This window comes from Rhinopithecus bieti, unplaced genomic scaffold (assembly GCF_001698545.2).
Source record: "Rhinopithecus bieti isolate Rb0 unplaced genomic scaffold, ASM169854v2 scaffold_14700, whole genome shotgun sequence".
Lineage (NCBI taxonomy): Eukaryota > Metazoa > Chordata > Mammalia > Primates > Cercopithecidae > Rhinopithecus > Rhinopithecus bieti.
Genome location: NW_016808194.1, coordinates 1,976,754 through 1,999,663, shown reverse-complemented (window position 1 = coordinate 1,999,663; position 22,910 = coordinate 1,976,754). Strand labels below are relative to the sequence as shown.

At 37.9% G+C, this 22,910-nt stretch overlaps 1 long non-coding RNA gene and 1 pseudogene across 1 annotated transcript in view; one reads left to right on the top strand and one right to left on the bottom strand.

Moving 5' to 3' along the window:
* The first annotated feature begins 401 nt into the window (after positions 1-401).
* The window catches only part of LOC108537921 (uncharacterized), a 41,176-nt gene continuing 18,667 nt past the window's right edge, over positions 402-22,910 (top strand). Inside the window, exons 1-2 of the long non-coding RNA XR_001887944.1 lie at positions 402-605; positions 17,310-17,396. This is a non-coding gene — a long non-coding RNA (uncharacterized LOC108537921). The remainder of the gene's footprint in view (positions 606-17,309; positions 17,397-22,910) is intronic.
* Positions 850-2,150, bottom strand: LOC108537920 (L-lactate dehydrogenase A-like 6B; annotated as a pseudogene).

The following is a 22,910-nucleotide window of genomic DNA, read 5'->3' as shown; positions in this document are numbered from 1 at the left end:
AGGGGGAGACAAACTCATAGTAAGGAAGGTAATATGGAGCATTAAGTCTGAAGAGCAAGTTAGAAAAAAGAGAAAGCATGTGTCTTTATAGTACAATGATTTATAATCCTTTGGGTATACATCCAGTAATGGGATTGCTGGTCAAATGATATTTCTGGTTCTAGATCCTTGAGGAATCACCACACTGTCTTCCACAATGGTTGAACTAATTTACACTCCCACCAACATTATAAAAGTGTTCCTATTTCTCCATATTCTCTCCAGCACTTGTTGTTTCCTGACCTTTCAATGATTGCCATTCTAACTGGTGTGAGATGGTATCTCATTGTGGTTTTGATTTGCATTTCTGTAATGACCAGTGATGATTGAGCTTTTTTCATATGTTTGTTGGCTGCATAAATGTCTTCTTTTTTTTTGTATGTACATACTTTTTACATTGTAGAGGAAATTACCAATTTTTTACAGCATACAAATGAACATAGAAATAAACCAGCAAGAAGAAATAGCATATATCTAAAGAAAAGAATCAGAATTTCTAGAACGCAATAAATACCTACATCCTGCTTTCTGGGAACCAAATGCCAACTACATATATATATAACAAGGTAAGTGCTACTACATCAGTGGTACCAAAAACACTTTCTTTGGAAACTGTAAGTAAGTATCATCCAGCACCTGGATGCTAAATAAAAGAGCTAGAAGACTAAATAAATAGGAAAGTCACTCTACCCACTTTCCTGTTTCCATCTTTTAGGAATTCAAGTTTATTCAAAATTTCGATATATAATCCTGTACCTATGATCTCTTCAATAATTTTGGAATAGTAGTTTTAGACAACTTTAAGGCTGAAGCTCCTTCTGAATTTCCCACAGTGTTTTGCACTATTTTCATATGGGCCTCCTCTTCAGCGGTCAGCTTTATCTTTATAAGGCTGGTAATACCCTTCTCTCCAAGGAAGGAATACTGAGGAATATTTTTTCATTTATTCCACAGAGGTCCTTAATTATGGTGGAAACTGGTTGCGTTCTCCTAATATTCTTCAAAATACTTTCTGTTAAATCAGCTACAGATAGGCGAATGGCCCAAGAAGTAGAACTTTTCACTTTAATAATCTCATAGGCACTAGCAATCACTTCTTCGTGGACATTTTTCCACTGCTCAGGATTTTTATCAGTTCCTATATCAGAGATTAGATCCCTCAAAAGGACACCAGCTATGTTCACTCCACTCCACACAGGAACACTTGAGTCTCCATGCTCTCCGAGGATCCATCCATGGCAGCTTTCAGAGTGGATACGAAGTTTTTGTCCAATCAAGAATAGGAAACGAGCAGTATCCAGATTACAGCCGCTTCCAATAACACGGTTTTTAGGAAACGCACTCAACTTCCAGGCTTCGTAAGTTAAGGTATCCACTGGATTGGAAACAATAATCAGTTTGCAGAGGAGGCTGTGCTAGACAATACTGGAAATCATTAACTTGAAGATGGTCACATTTCACTAGACTAAATGAAGGCGCGTTTCTCCCTTTTCTTGGCATGCCCCTGCTGTAATAATCACTAGGCTGGGGTTTGCCATGACAAGGTAATCTTTGCTACAAACAATGTTTGGCAGTTTCATGAAAGGGCTGAATGTTGAAGATCCATTGTCTCACCTTTCGGTTTGCCTTCATCAAGATCCACAAAGGCAAGTTCATCACTCAAGCCTTTTAATAAGATGCTGATAGCGCAGGCCATGCCCACTGATCCAGTTCCTATGATGGAGACCTTACTGTGATGACAGGGCTCCTCGAAGTGAGGCGCTCAATAAGCTCACTCTTCACAGTCGCCATCTTGCTCACGGGGGTGAAGAGCCAGGCGCCCTTGAGCAGCATGCACGCAGCCTGACGGGGACACAGGGCCATCCCCAGGCACAGAAAATTCGCTCCAGCCGAGCTCACTCTCTGGCTGACCCACACAACAGGCACAGTCCAACTCATGGATGCTCACTCAAAACGTGGAGGGAGAGAACGGAAAAAAACTGCTGACCAGAATGTCGAGACGCCGAGAGAGCCGTTGGCAGCACCTTCAAGCCCTCTATGGCGGGTGCGCACGACCTGCCCCTGGCCCTCTACTGTGGCTGCGTGGGTCTTGCCAGCGCCTCCAATACGTGCTTTCCGTGGGTGCTCAGACTAAGGCAGTGAAGAGCTGCTTCTCTAGCAAGTGATTTCTGGAGTCAGTTTTACAAAGAGTATTCTCATCATTAAGAGGCTAATCCAGATCCCTGGAATTACTGGTTTTCTATTTTTAGTATGAATGTCAAGGAAAAATGCTTCTAGTAACTACAGACGAAAATCAGGTTACATCTTCTGAACCGTGGCCCTGCCGGGAAGGATAGGGTGCTGTGCTTTGCCTACCGGTGGCTGCCTGCACCATCTCCCAGTATCCCAGAAGGGGGCTCCTGCTTTCTGGTGTATGGCGCTGGAGGCCTATTTATAAAGGATCCCACTGCCTTGGTGCCAGTCCTGGCCAGACCCACATTGGGACAGTCAGCAGGAGCTTGAGCGGGGTCGGGGACGACTGGGAGTCACTTCAGCACTAAAAACTGACAGACAAGAATGCTACTCCTTTCTCATGCCGGAGGAAAGCCTTTGATTGTGGGTCCCAAAGAAAAACGACTTCTCGGGTAGAAAGTTGGTGATGTAGCCTTCAGTTAAAATGAGGATATCTCTTACACGTCACTGTGAATTCCTAAAACTTTCCAGACTGAGAAGCTAATCACACCAACCCCACACCACACATATAGTGAGCCCCAGCCCAGAGCTCGCAAGACAAGGGAAGACCTGCTTTCCGGTAATGCAGCCATGGCCGTGCTTCCCTTATTGAACCATGCAGGGCTTTTCTTTTTAGCCAATGATAATGTTGCAATAAATCCAGCTAGCATTCCTGCTGCATCAATAGTACCAAGGAAAATTCCACTTTTAACCAGGAAAAGACAGTCATCTGTGGACCCCAGAGCCTCCAGCAGAGAGGCTGGCTACCCAGTCCCAGAGCCCGCTGTCTCCATGTTTAGGTTGCCTCTACTGTCTTCTTTTGAGAAGTGTCTGTTCATATCCTTTGCCCACTTTTGATAAGGTTGTTTTTTTCTTGTAAATTTGCTCAAGTTCTTTGTAGATTCTGAATAGTATGTTTATTGTAGCACTATTCACAATAGAAAAGACTTGGAACCAACCCAAATGCCCATCAGTGATAGACTGAATAAAGAAAATGTGCCACATATGCACCATGGAATACTATGCAGCCATAAAAAAGGATGAGTTCGTGTCCTTTGCAGAGACATGGTTGAAGCTGGAAACCATCATTCTCAGCAAACTAACACAGAAACAGAAAACCAAACACCACATGTTCTCACTCATAAGTGAGAGTTAAACAATGAGAATACATGGACACAGGGAGGGGATTATCACACACCGGGGCCTGTTGTGGGGTGAGAGGCAAAGGGAGGGATAGCATTAGGAGAAATACCTCATGTAGACGACACGTTGATGGGTGCAGCAAACCACCATGGCACGTGTATACCTACGTAACAAAGCTGCACATTCTGCACTTGTATCCCAGAACTTAAAGTATAATTTTTTTAAAAAGTAGAAAACATATTGAAAACATATTCAAGTGTACATGAAACATTTATCAAGATAGCTCGTACATTGGACCATAATAAAAGTCTCAATAAACTTCAAAAAAAAAAAAGAGAAAGCAATTCAGTGTAAAGCTGAGAGGATGCAGATTGAGATAACCATGAAGGAGGGGTGGGCCAGGGCAAGCGACTCAGAACAAAGACTGAGACCTAGATGAGCAAGAGCTAGTGCAGTGCCTCTGTGGTTTGGGGCAGGGTAAGAGGTCTGGGGATGGGATGACAGTTCCACAGGATGATGAGAGGTCCGACAACAGATGTTGTCTGGGGCACAGAAAGTCCAGTGCCAACCCATAATCCCACACATTCTCAAAGGCAAAATCAGCCCCCAACCAACAGTTCCTATCTTTAAATTGCAGCTGAATGTTTGCATTTTAGCCATCGTGTCTAGACTTGGATTATATAGTCGAAGACATTAATTTTAAAGATGAGGTTATTGAGGGACAAAGAAGTTACATGACTTGATTGAAGCCAAACTGCTAGTGGCAGAGTCAGGACTAAAATACAAATATCCTGATATTTAGTCCAAGTTTTCTATTGAAAACTTCCTTTTAAAGTCCAACTTTTATAAAAGCCCAACTTTTAGTATTGTATTCTAAAAATACTAATGCCCTGATATTTAGTACAAGTTTTCTATTGAAAACTTCCTTTTCCCTTCTAAGCTGCTCTATAAAAATTCACAGAGAGCCTTACACAGACAAATTCTTCCAAACATATAACACCTAAACGCCCTTTCACTATTTCCAACAATATACTTGGGCTTTTTATCTCTCCAAGTATAAAGAGAAGTAAAGAAAAAGAGGAAAAGATAACTGAGAACTGGATTGGTCAAAAGAAGCTTCAGTGTGACAGCAAAATTTGATCTGAATTTTGAAAAATAAGTTCAATTTAGATAGAAAGAGGGAAGAAAAAAGGAGATTCTCAGAAAAATAAAGAAGTTCCTCACTGAGTCGGGCACAGTGGCTCACACCTGTAATCCCAGCACCTTGAGTCCAGACATTCTCCTCTGTTATTTTTTAAAAATGTTTGTTTTATCAAATTAATATATGTACATAGTTTTAATTGTCAAGTAGTAGCACAGAGTTATTAAATAATATTTTTAATAATAAACCGGCCAGGTGTGGTGGCTCACGCCTGTAATCCCAGCACTTTGGGAGGCCAAGGCAGGTGGATCGCGGGGTCAGGAGTTTGAGACCAGCCTGACCAACATGGTGAAACCCCGTCTCTACTAAAAATACTAAAAATACAAAAATTAGCCAGGCGTGGTGGCATGTGCCTGTAATCCCAGCTACTCAGGTGGCTAAGGCAGGAGAATTATTTGAATCCAGGAGGTGGAGGTTTCAGTGAGCTGAGATTGCACCACGGCACTCCAGCCTGGGTGACAGAGCAAGACTCTGTCTCAAAAAAAGTAAAATAAAATAAAATAAAATAATAATAATAAACAGCAGCCCTCTGCCTCATTCCTTTCCTCCCCAGAGTTCTACTTTACTCTCAGTAATGTCCTAACCTCCCATTTTTTAAGCCTAAGAACAGAACTTCCACAAGTTCCCACCACATTTCCTGCCTACTAGAGTCTCTCCCATTACTATAGAAGAGTTTAGATGAGGCCAGATCCCCACTTCTGCACCAGATCCCATCCCCTTCCATTTGCTCAGTTGATGTGCTCCAAAAAGCCTTCCCTCTCTCTTGTAGCATCCCTGTTTTCCCTCTCTATTGAATCACTTGCATTAGCATATAAACATGACATTCATTCTCCAATTTAAAAAAACAAAGATTTGCCTTGGTGCCACCTGCCCCCATCGGGTTCCACTGCTTTTCTTTTCTGTTACACATGTTCACAAAAACTACCTAGGAGAGTTGCAACATTCACCATCCTCCATTTCTCTCCTCCCATCTCTTTCGAACCCACCACAGTCAGTCTGTCATCTCCACCACTCCACTGAATTGTTCTTAGGTTCACAGTGACCCTCTGATGCCAAATTTCTCTCCTAACCTGACCTGGCAACAGCGTTTCCACTCTCCTCCTGAAAACATTGTCTTCACTTGGCTTCCAGGATACCATGCTCTCCTGACTTCCTCCTCCCTCTCTGTCCATTCCCACTGAATCTTGCTCCCTCCTCCTTATCTCTTTGACTCCTAATTGTTGAAATTCCTCCAGATTCAGTCCAGACCTCTCATTCTGACTGTACTCACTCCCTGTGTGATCCCATCCAGTCTCAAAGCTTTAAATTCCATCTACACATTGATGGCTGCCGAATTTATGTCTCCAACCTAGACCACTCCCCCTTAAACTCCATGCTCATCTCTATCCAAGTGTCAACTTGGATAGGACATTTTTACTAGAATATCTAGTAGACATCTCAAACTCGATATATCCAAAGCCAAGCAGTCTGCTTCCCATCTTACTTGATACAACTCCATTCTTTCAGTTGCTTAGACAACAAACTCCAGAGTCATCGTTAAATCCTTTTACTCTCACATCCTGTATTAAATCCATCAATGACTCCTATTAAGTTTATCTTCAGATTATATCCAGAATGTAGCCATTTCCTACCATTCAACACTTTCCACCATTATCATTTGTCTGGATCGGCTCAATAGCTTCCAACCTAGTGTCCCTACTTTGCCCTTGCCCCCTTTTAGTGTAGTTTGAAAACACAGAGGCCCTTTGAAACTGTTAACCAGATCACATTCCTCTTGTGTGTGCAATCCTCCAAGGACTTCATATCTCACACAGACTACAGGCCAAATTCCTTACTGAAACCTATAAAGTCCTTTCATCGGCTCCCTGCTGTCTCTCTAAGTTCACCTCCTTCTTCTTCCCCACCCCATATTGTTAGCCACACTGGCCTTTGGAACTTCTTGAGCATTCCTGGAATGATCTTGCCTTAGCATCTTGGCACTTGCTGGTTCTGCTGCCTGGCCTGTTCATCCTCACATATCTGCGTGGATAGTTTCTCTGCTTCATTCAGGCTCTGTGCAGATATTTTGAGTGAAGTTTTCTCTGACCCTAATGTCCAAATTTTAATTCTCCTTCCTGATCTATCCTATTACTTTTTCCTGCCTTGTTTCCTCTTTTTTTCCTTAACACTTATTACTATCTAACATACTAAATGTTTACTTGGTTATCATGTTTATTGTTATTCTTTTTCATTAAAATGTAGGTTCCATGTGGGTAGGGATTATTGTGTATTTGGGGTCACAGCTATTTTTTTAGCACCTAAAACAGTACCTGTTCAGTGGAAATCGTATTGATTGATATAATTCTTTATTTTATGGACTGAGAAAGTGATACACAAAAAACTGGAATTGCTTTATGTTAAATGGTGTAGACTGAACTAGAACATGGGTTCTGACTCTCAGCAATGAGTTCTTTCCACAATACCAGGATATTTTCCACCACTGGATTTAGAATTTTCTACATAAATGTCTTTCACTTGGGAGAAATCAATCGCAACCAGTAAATGAGAAACATTTTTCCTCAAATTGGCCCTACTCATACATTTAAATTGTTGTTTATATTTGTACAAGTATATTAAAATAGACACACAAGGATAATCAGTACAACATTATATGTAAGACCAGACATTGGAAAATTCTAAATGTCTATCAATAGAAGACTGGTTAAATGAATTATGTTGCATCCATATAATAGAATATGTCTGCAGAAGTGAAAAATATTCAGGTAGATCTGTAAGTACTGATTTGAAAATCATATCTTCAGGATGTGTTATATGTTCCATAATTTCTTATACACAATTCCCAAATCCAAAATACTCTAGAAATTACTTTTTTTTAAGAAACTTAATTAGTGGCAAAACATGGCCAATCCTACACTCACTTGGCATCAAATACTGACCTGACATGAGAATATGTAAAGTATTAATTTATCTAACTTGGTGTTAGATAATAGAATACTCATATCTTCTAGTTGCAAAAAAAGTTAATGTGTTTAATTATAAGGTGCTACCCTAGACCCCACTAGTAGTATTGTATGACATTTGCTGTGTGCACTGTATTACAGCTCTAAAATCCAAGATTCTGAACTCTCCACAAGGAACTACGACCTACACTAAGGGAATAAACAAGATGCAGAAAAGTGTCTGTTGGATGAGGAAATTTACATAATTTATAAAGGCACATACCCTGGTTTATGCCTGGAAATTCTGAAAGGAGTAGGGATTTTTTATAAAGAAAGAATTGATAGTGGTTATTTCTAAGGAATGGAATAGAAGGAAGTGCTGGACAACTCTGCTATCACAGGAAGCAGCTCTTCTCCTGGGGCAGCAATAGGAAAGAGCCCATGGGTCTTCCTCTGTAGTGCTGCCATGAGATGATTCAACTCCAGGCACCTTGCATCCCTGTGTGTCTTCACTCAAGATTGCATGACCCAGGGTGAGAAGCTAATTGACCCATCTTGAGTCACATTCCCTGTAAGTGGAGGCAAGGTAGAGAGGTGCAAGAAACCTGCTTTGGACTGGCAGTACAGATTGGATGTCCCTAAGAGAGAGACAATGCCAAGATTGCTACAGACAGATTGGGGATGGTCTGCTGAGAGACAACAGATGTCACCAACATGTGGGACAGAGCCTGACCTGACTCTATCTCTGCCAGTAACCTGCTTGATTATAACTGGACAGATCTCTTGAGCCCTCTGGGACCTTGTTTTCTATCTATATAGAGAGAAGAACCTCTTGGCTCTCATAGCTCTAACAATTCTCTAATGGACTAAGTACAATGTCTCTCAGACTTAGATGTGTCTATGAACCACCTAGGGATCTTGTTAAAAATACAGATTCAAATTCTGATTCAACAGGTCTTGGTGGCCTCCGTGAGCAACTAGGTGATGCCAAAGTTGCTGCCAGACCTGAGTTCCAGTAGCAAAGCCCCAGAGCATTAGCTGTGGCTGGCAGGCAATGAGAACATTCAAAGTTAGCAAAACATGAGCATTGAGTGATTTACTTGATAGCAGTGACAACACTGCTTAAAACTTCGTTGGTGGCCCTGCCTGTTGTGAACATTGAAAGCATCAGCACTGATATTAGTGGGGATTGTCCTTTGTGAAGCAAGTGACAGATTTAATCTTTAATCTAATCATTAATCAATACACCAACGGAGTTTACCCATGTACTAATACTCTGAAGTGTTACCTGAGAGATTTACCATCAACCATATTTGGTACTTAAAAAACAATTGATTCTAACTTTTGCTTAGAGCAAATATAAAAGATCACTTTTCATGGTTTTCATAATTAATGTAAACTTCAGAGAATTTTTCTGAGCTGCAGATCAATCCATTGTCCAATAATACCAGAACATTAACCAACAGAATTTAGCTCAGAAGGGCCCTAGGGAAGGACTAGGTTTTCATTTATAGCTATTCAGAGGTAAGTACACAGATGAGTTTCAATAAATAATTAATTATAATGGAACTAGGGTTCTCTAAAGTGGGTTGTGTATAACACTAAGAGTATTAAAATGAGTTTATCTAAGGTTGTACCTACATTAAGAAGTCAAATCCCCATCTAATAAGTTTGATGGTGTTTAGTCTACATTAGGTACAATTTTAGAAGTCACGTACTCTCATGTCAGGTATTTTCCAAATTACACTTTCAGATAGAAACCACATCAGAAACCTGAATTGACTGAGATGTTAATTACCCCAATCAAATATTCTCCTCCTCTGCTAGCTTTCTTCCGTTCTGTGTCTTCCCACTGGCATTTTACTGCTATACTTTGGGAACACAGAAGACTGTGAGAATCAAATGAGATAATTACTTACAAATTATTGAATAGAGTGGTGTTCTGTATATTTTGAGTTATAATTCAACGAAAAGACATGAAGCAGTTGAGTTTTTTCTTCAGTCTTCAAAAAGCAGCATTTTGTCCCAAGTGGTAGCTTAGAATCTCAGGTGCCATGTGATACTAAACAGTAAGAACTAAAAATAACTATAAGGAAATGGCTTCTAAGTAATAAGAGACAAAATATGTGAATAAACATTTAATATGACAGGTGGTAATAAGGAAAATCTGGAAGAACTCAGCCCAGAAGGCAAGCTTTTCCCACTTAAAGACGGGAAGAAGGGCAAACCCTCTGCATCTGGCCACAGCAGGCATTCCCAGAAGGCAGTCAAAGATATCTATGGTAGAACAATAGAGAGTCAAATGCACTTCCAGCATGTTAAGAGTGGAGAGAGATGTGAGATTTTAAAAGTGTGGAATGCTTACATTATTTTCTGCACAAAATCATATAACAGTGTAAACGTTTTCAAACATGTATTTCTCAAAATGCTTTTTCCAAAGAATAAGATTTTCCCAAAATCAGTTACTGGCTTTGTTTAGATTCTGATTTGAACAAATCAACTGAAAAAAGAGAACCACATATTTTGAAGCACCTGAGGAAAATTGAATAAGGACTGGTTATTAGATAAAAATCAAAGAAATGTTAATATTGTTAGATTTGATAATGGCATGGTAGTTACAGGAAAATGTCCATGTTTTCTGGAGATGCATATAGGTTGAGTGTCACTAATCTGAACATCTGAAACCCCAAATGCTCCAAAATCCAAAACTTTTGGGGCACTGAAATGAGACAGTGAAACCTTTGTTTTCTGATGATTCAGTATATACGAACAGAACACAATTATTTAAAATATTGTATAAAATTACCTTCAGGTTATGTGTATAAGATATATGTATGAAACATAAATGAATTTCATGTTCAGGCTTCGGTCCCATTCCTGAGATAGTTCATTATGATATGCAAATATTCCAAAATAAAAAAATCTGAAATACAAAACACTTCTGGTCCCAAGTATTTTGGATTAGAGATACTCACTTGTACTAAAGTATGACAGATGAAGTACCAAGGGATTTATTTAAAATACCTCAACAAGAAAAACAATAACAAAAAAAGGAAAACTAAAATAATATGGTAAAAGCTTGATAAATGCCATTTCTTTTTTTTTTTTTTTTTTTTTTTTTTTGAGACGGAGTCTCGCTCTGTCGCCCAGGCTGGAGTGCAGTGGCCGGATCTCAGCCCACGGCAAGCTCCGCCTCCCGGGTTTACGCCATGCTCCTGCCTCAGCCTCCCGAGTAGCTGGGACTACAGGCGCCAGCCACCTCGCCCGACTAGCTTTTTTTGTATTTTTTAGTAGAGACAGGGTTTCACCGTGTTAGCCAGGATGGTCTTGAACTCCTGACCTCGTGATCCGCCCGTCTCGGCCTCCCAAAGTGCTGGGATTACAGGCTTGAGCCACCGCGCCCGGCCGATAAATGCCATTTGTAGGCAATAGACATGAGTGTTAGTTGTGGTCTTCTCTCTACTTTTCTGTATATCTAAATTTTCAGAGCAAAAGCAACTTGAAAATCATTTCCATTTTCAGTTATTGTTAAAACATCACTCATATCTTGAATCAAAACAGATTAAGCACAAAACTAAGGAAGTTTTATTTAAAATTGGAAAATGGACTTCCAGTTTCCAGTCCAGCATACAAAGAGCTTGGAAATCACCACTCCATCCTAACAAGTAAAAGCTGAACAAACTGAAAATCAGCAATGGATCTAAGAGGTTAGATCCATAAGAAAAGTAGGGCCACAGGGCAAACCACTGCCCCTAAAATTGGAAAAATGGGCAAATACAGAGAATCACAACCTACCAAAGAAGAAACCCATGAACACAAACCTCTGCAGCAACCATTTCCAAGGTAGAAAAACCTGAACTGTAATTGACAAATTGCTGGAGACGAATGTGGAAAAGCCTGAGAGTTAAAAACTCCAGGGGCACCCAGTCTTGAAGGTGGGGGCACACTTTTGTGAGTTTTACCTATAGTGGCTCTACTGGGTTGTCACAGAGAATAATGGAGACAAAGCTCTCATGTTTCCAGCAAGGTGAGCAGAAAGTAGCCATATGTGAAATACATCATATAATTCTGTTCTTAATAAGGTCCGCCCTCAGATCCTATTATTAGAGAAACTACTTAACTATAATCTAATCTACTAGGCTTTTCTCAGAACCTAACTTACCTGGAGGGAGGAAAATATCAAGCTCTAGCCCACTATAGCAATTCTATACCATCTGCGAGGGTAAAATAAAGAAAATAGTAAAAGAAAAAACAGAACTGTGATGCACTTGTGAAGTTTACAGTGCACAGATACAGGCTTATTAAAAGATTGAGACCTAATCAAAGACTCTAGAACACATTCCCTCCCCCACACCTTACCGCCACATTACTAAAGGGCAATTTACAGCAGTACTTTTTACCTAGTAGTTATATCCAGCTATGAAAAAAAAAAACAATACAAGGTATACTAAAGGCCAACAAAATAAAAGTTGAGGAAGCACAGCAAGCATCAGAACTAGCCGCAGATATGGCAGGGATTTTGGAATTATCAGACAGGGAATTTAACAAACTATGATGAATATGCTAAACATGGTAATGGTTAAAGTAGACAGCATGCAAGAACAGATAGACAACATAATTTCCAAGAAAGAATCAAAAAGAAATCTTATACATAGAAAACACTATATCAGAAAAGAAGAATTCCTTTGATGAGCTCATTAGTAGAATGGACACAGCACAGCTGAGAAAAGAATCTCGGATCTTGAATATATCTCAATAGAAACTTCAAAAACTGAAAAGCAGAGAGAAAAAAATTGAAAAAAAAAACCAACAGCAGAACAGAACACCCAAGAACAGAGGAACAACTACCAAAAGCATAACATACTTATAATGGGAATACCAAAAGGAGCAGAAAACTGGAAAGAAAGAAAAAATATTTGAAGCAATAATGACAATATTTTCCATAAACCAATATCAGGCACCAAACTGCACATCCAGGAAGCTCAGAGAGCACCAAGCAGATAAATGACAACAAAAATAAAACAGGAAAAAACCCTATGCCTAGAGGAAAAATATAGCTTACCTATATAGGAGTAAAAATAACAATTACCTCTGACTTCTCTTCAGAAACCATGTGAGCAAGAACAGAGTAGAATGAAATATTTAAAGTGTTGAGAAGAAAAGAAGCCATCTTCCTAGCATTTTGTACACTGTGAAATTATCCTTCAAAATGAAGAAAAAAATAAAGACTCTCTCAGGCAAACAGAAATTGAAAGAATCTGTTGCCAGTATATTTGCCTTGCAAGAAATGATAAAAAGTTATTTAGAAAGAAAGAAAATGATGTAGGTCAGACACTCAGATCTACATAAAGAAGAGTATCTGTGAAGAAATAAATGAAAGTTAAATAAAAACTTTTATTTTTCTTATTCTTAATTGATGTAGGAGCAGTTTGTTCAAAATAATCATAGCAACAATATATTCAGTTATGTATGTGTGTATATGCTTCCTTATGAGTGAAATAAATGCAGCAGAGATATGATGAACAGGAGGAGGAAATTAGAATGGTTATTATAAGGTACTCTGACTACCCATGAAGTGTTATAGTATCATTTGAAAGTGGGCATGGATCAATTGTAAATACATACTGCAATATCCAGGATAACTATCAAAAATTGTTTAAGAAGAAGTATAACTGATATGCTAAAAGGGAAGAGAAAATGAAATAATATAAAATGCTCACAAAAGGCAGAAAAAAGTGAAAGACAGAAATAGGAACAAAGAACAAGGGCAGCAAACAGAAAGCAGTAATGGGTATGGTAGAGATCAATCCAACGATATGAGCAATCACTTTAAATATCAATGATCTAAATATGCCAATTAAAAGACAAAGACTGTCAGAATAAATAGAATAATTAAATAAAATAATTAATACAAGAATCTCACTTTATAAAGACACATGTAGATTAGAAATAAATGGATGGAGAAATATATACAGTACTAACAATCAATAGAGAGAGTAGCTGTATTTCAGATAAAGCTGACTTCAGAGTAAGGAAAGTTATCAGGGAGAAAGAGAGGCATTACATAATAATAAAGTGGTCAATTCTTCAGGAAGACCTAACAATCCTCAACAGGTATGTGCCTATCAACAGAGCATCAAAATATGTAAAGCAAAAACTTGTAGAACTGCATGGATAAATAGGTGAATCCGCTATTATAGTTAAAGACTTCAATACTCCTCTATCAGAAATGGACAGATCCAGCAGGCAGAAATTCAGTAAGGACATAGTTGAACTCAAAACATCATCAACAAAATATAGTTGATATCTATAGACTCATTCCATCAACTGTAAAATACACATTTTTCTCAAGCTCACATAGAATATTCATAAAGGTGGACCACATTCTGTGTCATACAATATGCCTTAACAAATTTAAAAGAAGAGAAATCACATAATGTCAAAGTTTAGGCCACAATAGAATTGAATTAAAAATCGATAACAGAAAGATGACTGGAAAATTAAGAAACACATGGCAATTGAACAACAAACGTCTACATAGCACATGGATCAAAGAAGAAATCTCAAGAGAAATTAACAGTATTTTGAACTAAATGAAAATGAAAACACAATTTATCAAAATTTGTGGGATGCAGCAAAAGCAATGCTTAATGGGAAATTTATGGTATTAAATGCATGGTTAGAAAAAGGTACACTCTAAAATCAATAATATAAACTTCTACTTTGGAAACTAGCAAAGAAGAGCAAATGAAATCCACAGTAAACAGAAGGAAATAATAAAAATTATATCAGAAATCAATAAAATTAAAAACAGGCAGTCAAGAGAAAATTACTGAATTTCCAAATTACCAAAAGTTGGTTCTTTGAGAAGATGAGTACAATCAATAAGTCTCTAGACAGATCAACTAAGAAAAGAGAGGACACAAATTACTCATATCATAAGTAAAAGAGGAAACATCTATAGATCCCATGGACATTAAAAAAAAATAATGAACTACTACAAACAAGCCCATAAATTTGAAAACCTAGATAAAGTGTATTAATACTAATACTTCAAAAGACACAATCTCCAAAAACTCACACAAGAAGAAATAGACCATGTGAATAGGTCTATATCTGTTAAAGAAATTGAATCAATAATTAACAACCTTCCAAAACAAAAGCACTAGGCTCAGAAAAAGCACTAGGCACAAAAAGCACTAGACTCACATAGGTTCACTGGTGAATACCACCAAACATTTAAGGAAGAAACTATACCAATTCTCTACAATCTCTTTTAGAAGATAGAAGCAGAGTGAATACTTCATAATTCATTATATGAGGCCATCATTACCCAAATACCAAAAGCAGACAAAGACATTACAAGAAAAGAAAACTATGGATCAACATTTCTCAGGAATGTAAGATGCAAAAATCCTCAACAAAATACTAGCAAATTGAATCCAACAATGTATAATGAGAAATATACACCATGACCAAGTAGAATTTATTGCAGGTTGGCGAGGCTGGTTCAACATTCAAAGATCAATTAACATAATCCATCACATCAACCGGTTAAAGGAGAAAAATTACATGACCCTATCAATAAATCAAAAAAAGCATTTGACAAAATCCAATACCTATTCATTCAAAATTTTATTTTATTTTTTAAGATTATATATCCAAGAAGCTAAATATAAACAAAATAAAAACAAAGAGATACACACCTAGACAACACCCTAGTCAAATTATTCAAAGAGAATAATAAAGAGAAAAACAACAAATCTATTCATAAAGGGGAAAAAAGGGGAAAAGAAATACAATTAGCAGCTAATTTATCATTGTAAACAATGGAGGTCAGAAGGAAGTGAAATATATGTCTCAAAACCCCTGAAGTGATATATTCAGAGTGCTGAATATTTTCAGCTATTACTTCTTCAATTGTTTTTTGATAGGTTTTCAAGGCTCTGTTTATTTCTCTTCACTCTTGTTTTTTTTTCTCTGTTCATATTGAACAATTTCTATTGCTCTAACTTAAAGTTGACTGATTCTTTTTCCTGCCATCTGAAATCTGTTATTGAGGCCCTCTAGGGAACTTTTCATTTTAGTTATTGTTTATTTTATTTTATTTTTTAAATGGAATCTCACTCTGTCCCCTAGACTGGAGTGCAGTGGCGCAATCTTGGCTCACTGCAAGCTCCGCCTCCCTGGTTCACCTATTCTCCTGCTTCAGCCTCCCAAGTAGCTAGGACTACAGGCACCCACCACCACGTCCAGCTAATTTTCTGTGTTTTTAGTAGAGATGGGGTTTCACCCTGTTAGCCAGGATGGACTCGATCTATCTCCTGACCTCATGATCCGCCTGCCTAGGCCTCCCAAAGTGCTGGGATTACAGGGGTGAGCCACTGCACCCGGCCAGTTATTGTATTTTTTAACTCCAAACTTTGGATTTGTTTTTTTTTTATTATTATTATTTATCTTTATTGAGATTCTCAATTTATTGCATCATTGTCATACTTTCCCTCAATTCTAGAAATACAGTTTCCTTTCATTCTTTGAAAATATGGACAATGGGTGCATTAAAGTCTTTGTCTTCAATGTCTACTCAGAGACAATTTCCACTGAATGCTTATTTCATACATATGGGTCAAATGTTCTTGTTTGTCTCACACTGTTTATTGGTTGAATCTTTTGGGGTGCTGAAATATTTTAAAACTGGATTATAGTAATGGTTCCACAACTCTATACACTTCCCAAAAAGGTTTGAATTATAAAAAAATTCAGTGGATAAGTTTTGTGGTATGAAAACTATATCCCAATAAAGCTGGAAAACAAAACAAAACAAAACAAAACAAAACACAGCCAGTGGATAGGTGAGGAGGTATAAATTAAATCAGATTAGCAATCTACTGGTAATTATAGACACTGAATGATAGGTAATGGGAGTTACTATATTATTCCCTCTACTTTTGCTTATGTTAAAAAAAAAAATTGTTCACAACAAAAAAAAAGGGAAAAAAGAATCAATTGGTCTAACCAATAAGCTGAAACCATGGCTAGTGTGAGGCAATATTTTTTTCATTTAGTGTCTGGCAATAGACTGTAGCCCCAGGAAAACATAAAATAAGTATTACTATAACCCTAGGGAAAAAATACAATTATGAAGAAATGAATTAAATCCACAGAATCAATGCTTTTGAATGTATAAAATAAGTTTTATAGGCCGGGTGCGGTGGCTCAAGCCTGTAATCCCAGCACTTTGGGAGGCCGAGGCGGGCGGATCACAAGGTCAGGAGATCGAGACCATCCTGGCTAACACGGTGAAATCCCGTCTCTACTAAAAAATACAAAAAACTAGCCGGGCGAGGTGGCGGGCGCCTGTAGTCCCAGCTACTGAGGAGGCTGAGGCAGGAGAATGTCTCAACCCCGGGAGGCAGAGCTTGCAGTGAGCTGAGATCTGGCCAGTGCACTCCAGCTTGGGTGACAGAGCGAGACTCCGTCTCAAAAAAAAAAAAAAGAAAAAGAAAAAAAATAAAATAAAATAAAATAAAATAAAATAAAATAAAATAAGTTTTATATTCATAGAAGTAAGTAGTATTAGTATTTACCAGTTTTTAAATGCTTGAAGCGTGTGAAAGAAGCTGATATGTTAGACTGGTGATAACTGAAATGTTTAGGAAAGTTAAATGAACATTTAAATGTTTAAATAATTTGATTTATGTAAATTATGATTTGATTGATCAGCTGTTTAAGTAGAATTTCAACGTTGAAACATAGTTTCCTTAATCCATTTTTAGGATTAAGACACTGGGCATGAAACTCGGCACCAAATTTATGAGAATTTCTCTCCATGCATAGATGTTCCACATATATTATAGATCTGGGTGAGTTTTCAAAGCTCTTCTCTCCTTTTTTCCCAAATGATCTCATATACTCCACTACTTTCAATTATCACTGCTATGCAGGTGACTTCCAAATCTCCAGACTCCTATTTCTAATAGCTAAATAAACTTCTCTGCTGCCACAAGCCCAAATTTCTTCCAATCAATTCATTTTTTCTGTCCAACTTGTCTTCTTCTTCTTAATCCTATCTGCCTGTTTAATTTTCTCCATTCCATGCAGTTAGATGACAAATCTAATTATGTCTTCTTCCTTTCCATTCCCATTGCTAACTCTCATTCTCTTGTCCTGGACTATTAGAGCAGGCATCTCATTGATCTCACCCCTCCCAGTCTCCATTCTTTCAAACCTGGTCAACTCACTCATCCTTCCTATGTAACACCACCAAATTAATCTCAATAATACAATGTTTGCCAAAATGTGTTCCTGGATGCAAGTAGCAAATTCAAGAAGAACATGTTTCATGGACAAGTAAGCTTGGGAAAAGTCTCATACTATAGCCCATTCTTAGACAGTTACAATGCTAGGTTATAAGAATACAGAATTTCTGCATTAAACAAACAAAAAAACAACCTATTTAACACAATTTCCAAAACATCACTGATCATGTAACTATTTTACAAAGTAATGTGTACTAGCTTGCAATGGAACACATTGTGGGAAACACTGTCATAAGATAGTTATGGTATTTTCTGTCTAAAATACCTTCAGTGGAGTACTGTCAATTTAAAGATCCAACTATTTGGCTCAATACATTCCACAGACTGGCCCTGGACTGTCTCTTTAATCTTCCCATGGTACTAACACTCTTAGTTTCATTAAATCTAACCTTTAGAATTTGTGGTTTCCATGAGGTCCTAAATATGTATTTAGGTCCTAAATAACAATTCCTTAAATTGCATCTTTCAGTGTTCTAGGCAAAAACATAATTACAATCATGAGTGGAACCAAGGCTTGCAAAAAATCAAGTTTTGCAAACAACCAAATAGCTGGCTGTTGTAGAGGCGCACTTTTACCTAAACCAGTATTTAGTCATCGCGAGTTGTTTTATAGCTAAAATAAGTCAATTTATAAGAAAGTATGTCACACGGTACTAAGTAAATGTTTATTTAATCTCAATAGTAATCCATTATATTTTGAAATCTGTATTTTCTTTGATCCTTACTATTGGTGCTAAAATTAATTAAAAATTATTTTCTTAATGAAATCACTATTAAGTTTTTCTGGTTTTTTGACCTGAAATCCCAGTGCTACCAAAGCTGTTTAAACGTAATTTATTAGTCATTTAGAGTCTAAAGTGTTTTTTCCTGTTCAAGAGACACTCTTTTTTTNCTGAAGAGACATTCTTATTGATCATATTATTTACTAATATCAGGAAGAAGGGCCTATAACTTGTGGACTTTTAATAGAACACAGATGTGTTTAATTATTTATTTTGTGTTTCTATGGAAGTAATTATTCAATAATCACTCAAAGACATATTATACAATAGACCAACTAGTGATCAAGCTTTGATCATTCTAGGTGAACTTAATTTACCAAGAATATGGTATTAATAGAAACAGATTAAATAAGAAAATGGGAATTAGTTCTAAAAGGTGCTGAAGAACTAAAAGGAGATACTTCAGGCTTAGTCTCTAGAAATAAACACATTTTGTAAATTTTTATTTCCAGATATAATTGTAATGGCTATTGCATTAATGACTAAACTTGAATTATTTTAAATTACTTAGGGTTAACATTCAGCCAAAAAACGCATTAATATAAACATAGACTCATCATGGAAGTAGAAAATCTTATAATGGAATTTTATTTTTCTCTAATATAAAATAAAAAACTCATTTATTTATTTTAGAAAATGTTTCATCAGTACCTATTATATACTAGTTCCCTTGGAGCACTCACTGGTAGGTAAGAATTAATTTATCAGTTCACAGGGATATAAGAAATCCTTATCTCAGGTCCTAGTTTAGATGGCTTGAAAGAGAAGCCAACAACTGCAATGTCTGCTCACAAATTTTAAAAGAATTATAAATATAAATTTGTGAATCTTATAATGTGAAGATAGATGGCCAAAAAAAGCAAAATAAAGGCAGAAAATAACTCAAATCTGGCTTTTTGCCATTTCAAATAGAGTAAACTTAAATAAAAATTATAAATGGATGTAGTATACCAATAAAGATTTAGATCATGTTATCACCATAAACATCCCTGGATCACTAATCCTACCCCTCTCTGCTAACTTGATGCTGAATCTGCACTAGGGTAATCCATATTGATGCAAGTCTTGCCAAAATCTTTTCTCTGGCTTCTACCTGTAGTATATTATCTTTTTTTCTCTGACATTTTATCTCTTTTGTTCTATTTGCGCCCATCAGCCTGAATTTCTGAATGTTTCATCTTTTCTTGGACACTCCCAGTATACAAACATGTCTTCACTTTGGACATAATCTTAGTGTAATTCAACTGTGAGTTGTATAAGTGTAATAAATACCTTAACTACAGTTCTGTAGGGAGGCTGCTTACCTAATCCAGCAGACTCTTGATGACAACTGCTCACTGGACCCCCTCAGCCCCAAATTTGTATATTACCACATGTTTTTTACAAAAACTTATTTAATTCAGTATTTAACTATGAGAAATTAAGCAAGAATGGGTGAATTTCCAAATGTATGGAGTAAGGAGTAAATGAGATAGAATTACTAAACTGACAATTTAAGCAAATACACACATACGCATGCATACACATGTACTGAGTTTCCAGCCCTACAAAGCTGGAGGTGAGGTACCCATTTATAAAGTCTGTACTCTGAAGTCCACCTTATACACCAGATTAAAATTTATAAACATCTATTTAAGTTGCTCCAAAGTTCAAAAACCACAGTTTCTAGTGTAACACACTGGGGTACACAGTAGTGGGTCAAGAGGGACTTGGAACCATCTTTCTAGAGGGTCAGTTTTAATAGAAAATTTTAGAGAACAGCTTGCAATTTCTTTTCTCTGTGATTCATTTGAAATTTTTAAAAATCAAAATAGACACAAATTCCTAAGGAACAGAATGCATATTCTCATTAATTTTTATAAAAGTTGAGACTTGAAAAAATTTTATGGCAGGCTTAAGGATCACTGTCTCTCCATCTTCTTTGGAAGTGTACGTTTAGTCTTTCCCATCATCTGGAAACTTCGGTGAAAATGTTTGAAAAGTGGTGTCCTACTGTGTATATTACATAAAACTCTTCTCTATGAGTTTTTCATAATATATAACAAGGGCCTTAAAAATGTGTTCACTCTTTGGCCTATTCATTTCAATTGTTGTTGTGTGCTGCTAACATTGATTGAATGCTTGATCTGGGCCAGGCATTTCTAAACTTTGTACATATTATTAACTCTTTTAATCTTCACAGAAACCCTGTAAGATATGTAATAATGTTTTCATAATAAAGATGAAAAAACTAAGGCACAAAAAGGTAAGCTACTAACTAGCAGAGTCCAGGGTTCATTCAGTGCAGTAGGGTTCCATAATTCACACTCCTAACCAAAAGGTTGTTCTTCACTTTTTACTTATATTGATTAAACAATGGAAAAAATTACCCACCAATACATTTAATTAAATAAATTATGATAAAACCATACAATAAACTACCCTGTAACCATTAAAAAGGTGGGTCTGAATTAACTGAATGTTTATGTCCCCCCTAAATTTGCATATTAAAATACTCCCAATCTGATGCCTGTAGGAGGCGAGGCCTTTGGGAGGTAATAAGTCATGAAGATGGTGCCCTAATGAGTGGGATTATTGCCATTATAAAAGGGACCCCAAGGCTGGCCGCGGTGGCTCACGCCTGTAATCCCAGCACTTTGGGAGGCCGAGGCGGGCGGATCACGAGGTCAGGAAATTGAGGCCACGGTGAAACGCCGTCTCTACTAAAAAAAAAAAAAACAATTAGCCAGGCGCGGTGGCGGGTACCTGTAGTCCCAGCTATTCGGGAGGCTGAGGCAGGAAAATGGCGTGAACCCGGGAGGCAGAGCTTGCAGTGAGCCGGCGCAGTGGCTCACGCCTGTAATCCCAGCACTTTGGAAGGCGGAGGAGGGTGGATCACGAAATCAGGAGATCGAGACCATCCAAGCTAACACAGTGAAACCCCAGCTCTACTAAAAATACAAAAAATTAGCTGGGCGTGGTGGCACGTGCTTGTAGTCCCAGCTACTCAGGAGGCTGAGGCAGGAGAATCACTTGAACACATGAGGCGGAGGTTGCAGTGAGTCGAGATCATGCCACTATACTCCGACAGAGTGAGACTCCATCTCAAAAAAAAAAAGGGACCCCAGAAAGCTCTGTCACCTTCTTTCCACCATGTGAGGACACCAGAAGGTGGCAGTCTGCCACCCAAAAGAGAGTCCTCACCAGAATCCAACCTTGCTGGCACCCTGATCTCGGACTTCCAGCCTCCAGAACTGTCAGAAATAAATTCTTGTTGATTGTAAAGTCACTCAGTCTATGGTCCTTTGTTTTAGCAACCCAAGCTAAGACAGTCATTATGCACTAAAGTGGGTTAAGGGACGCCATAAACTAAAGAGAAACGCTATAGACCAGTGTCTATACTATGTATGTAAAAACATACCTAATAAAGTATGAATAGCAAATACTAAGAGCAGTTATTATTAGAAACATTTTCTCATTCTAATGTTTCTGGGGAGAGGACTTCTGCCATGTGAACACTAAGACTCTTCTCCTATCCACACTCACTCCTCTTCCCTTTGTCGCAGTGAGGTTGGGAGAAAGAATTAGAAATCTTGGTTCAGTGCCTTCCTCTTGCTTCTAATGTGCAAATCAAACAGCTATAGGCCAGCCCTGCACTTACTCAGCCCTCCTTAAATTCTTGTCCTAGTGCCTGGCTTGCCTCACCCTGGTCCTGTGCTAGTAGAAAGGGGGTCTAACTCTTCCCTGTAGGGGAAGCTGGAGTTGTCCAACATGAGCCATGACTAAAGGGTAAGTTTAAGCCTGGGGTATAGCATTAGAAAGGACACCTGGCTGCCCAACTAGAAAAACCTCTTACTCTAATCTAGGTTTCAGCAATAATAAAGCTGATATTTCTAACTCTGTTTATTTTTCACTTGATTTTAATTCACTAAAAAAGTGGGGGCTGGGAATGCTCTTTATCAGGGCCCTTTTACTTTTACCATTTTCTAGTGTTTAAAAAAACTTTAGTGACCAGGCATGGCGGTGCATACCTGTAATCCCAGCACTTTGGGAGGCTGAGGCAGGTGGATCACCTCAGCTCAGGAGTTCAAGACTAGCCTGACTAACATGGTGAAACCCTGTTTCTACTAAATACAAAAAATTAGCCAGGCGTGGTGGTACATGCCTGTAATCCCAGCTACTTGGGAGGCTGAGGCAGGAGAATTCCTTGAATCCAGGAGGTGGAAGTTGCAGTGAGCTGAGATCATACCATTGCACTCCAGCCTGGGCAACAAGAGCAAAACTCGGTCTCAAAAAA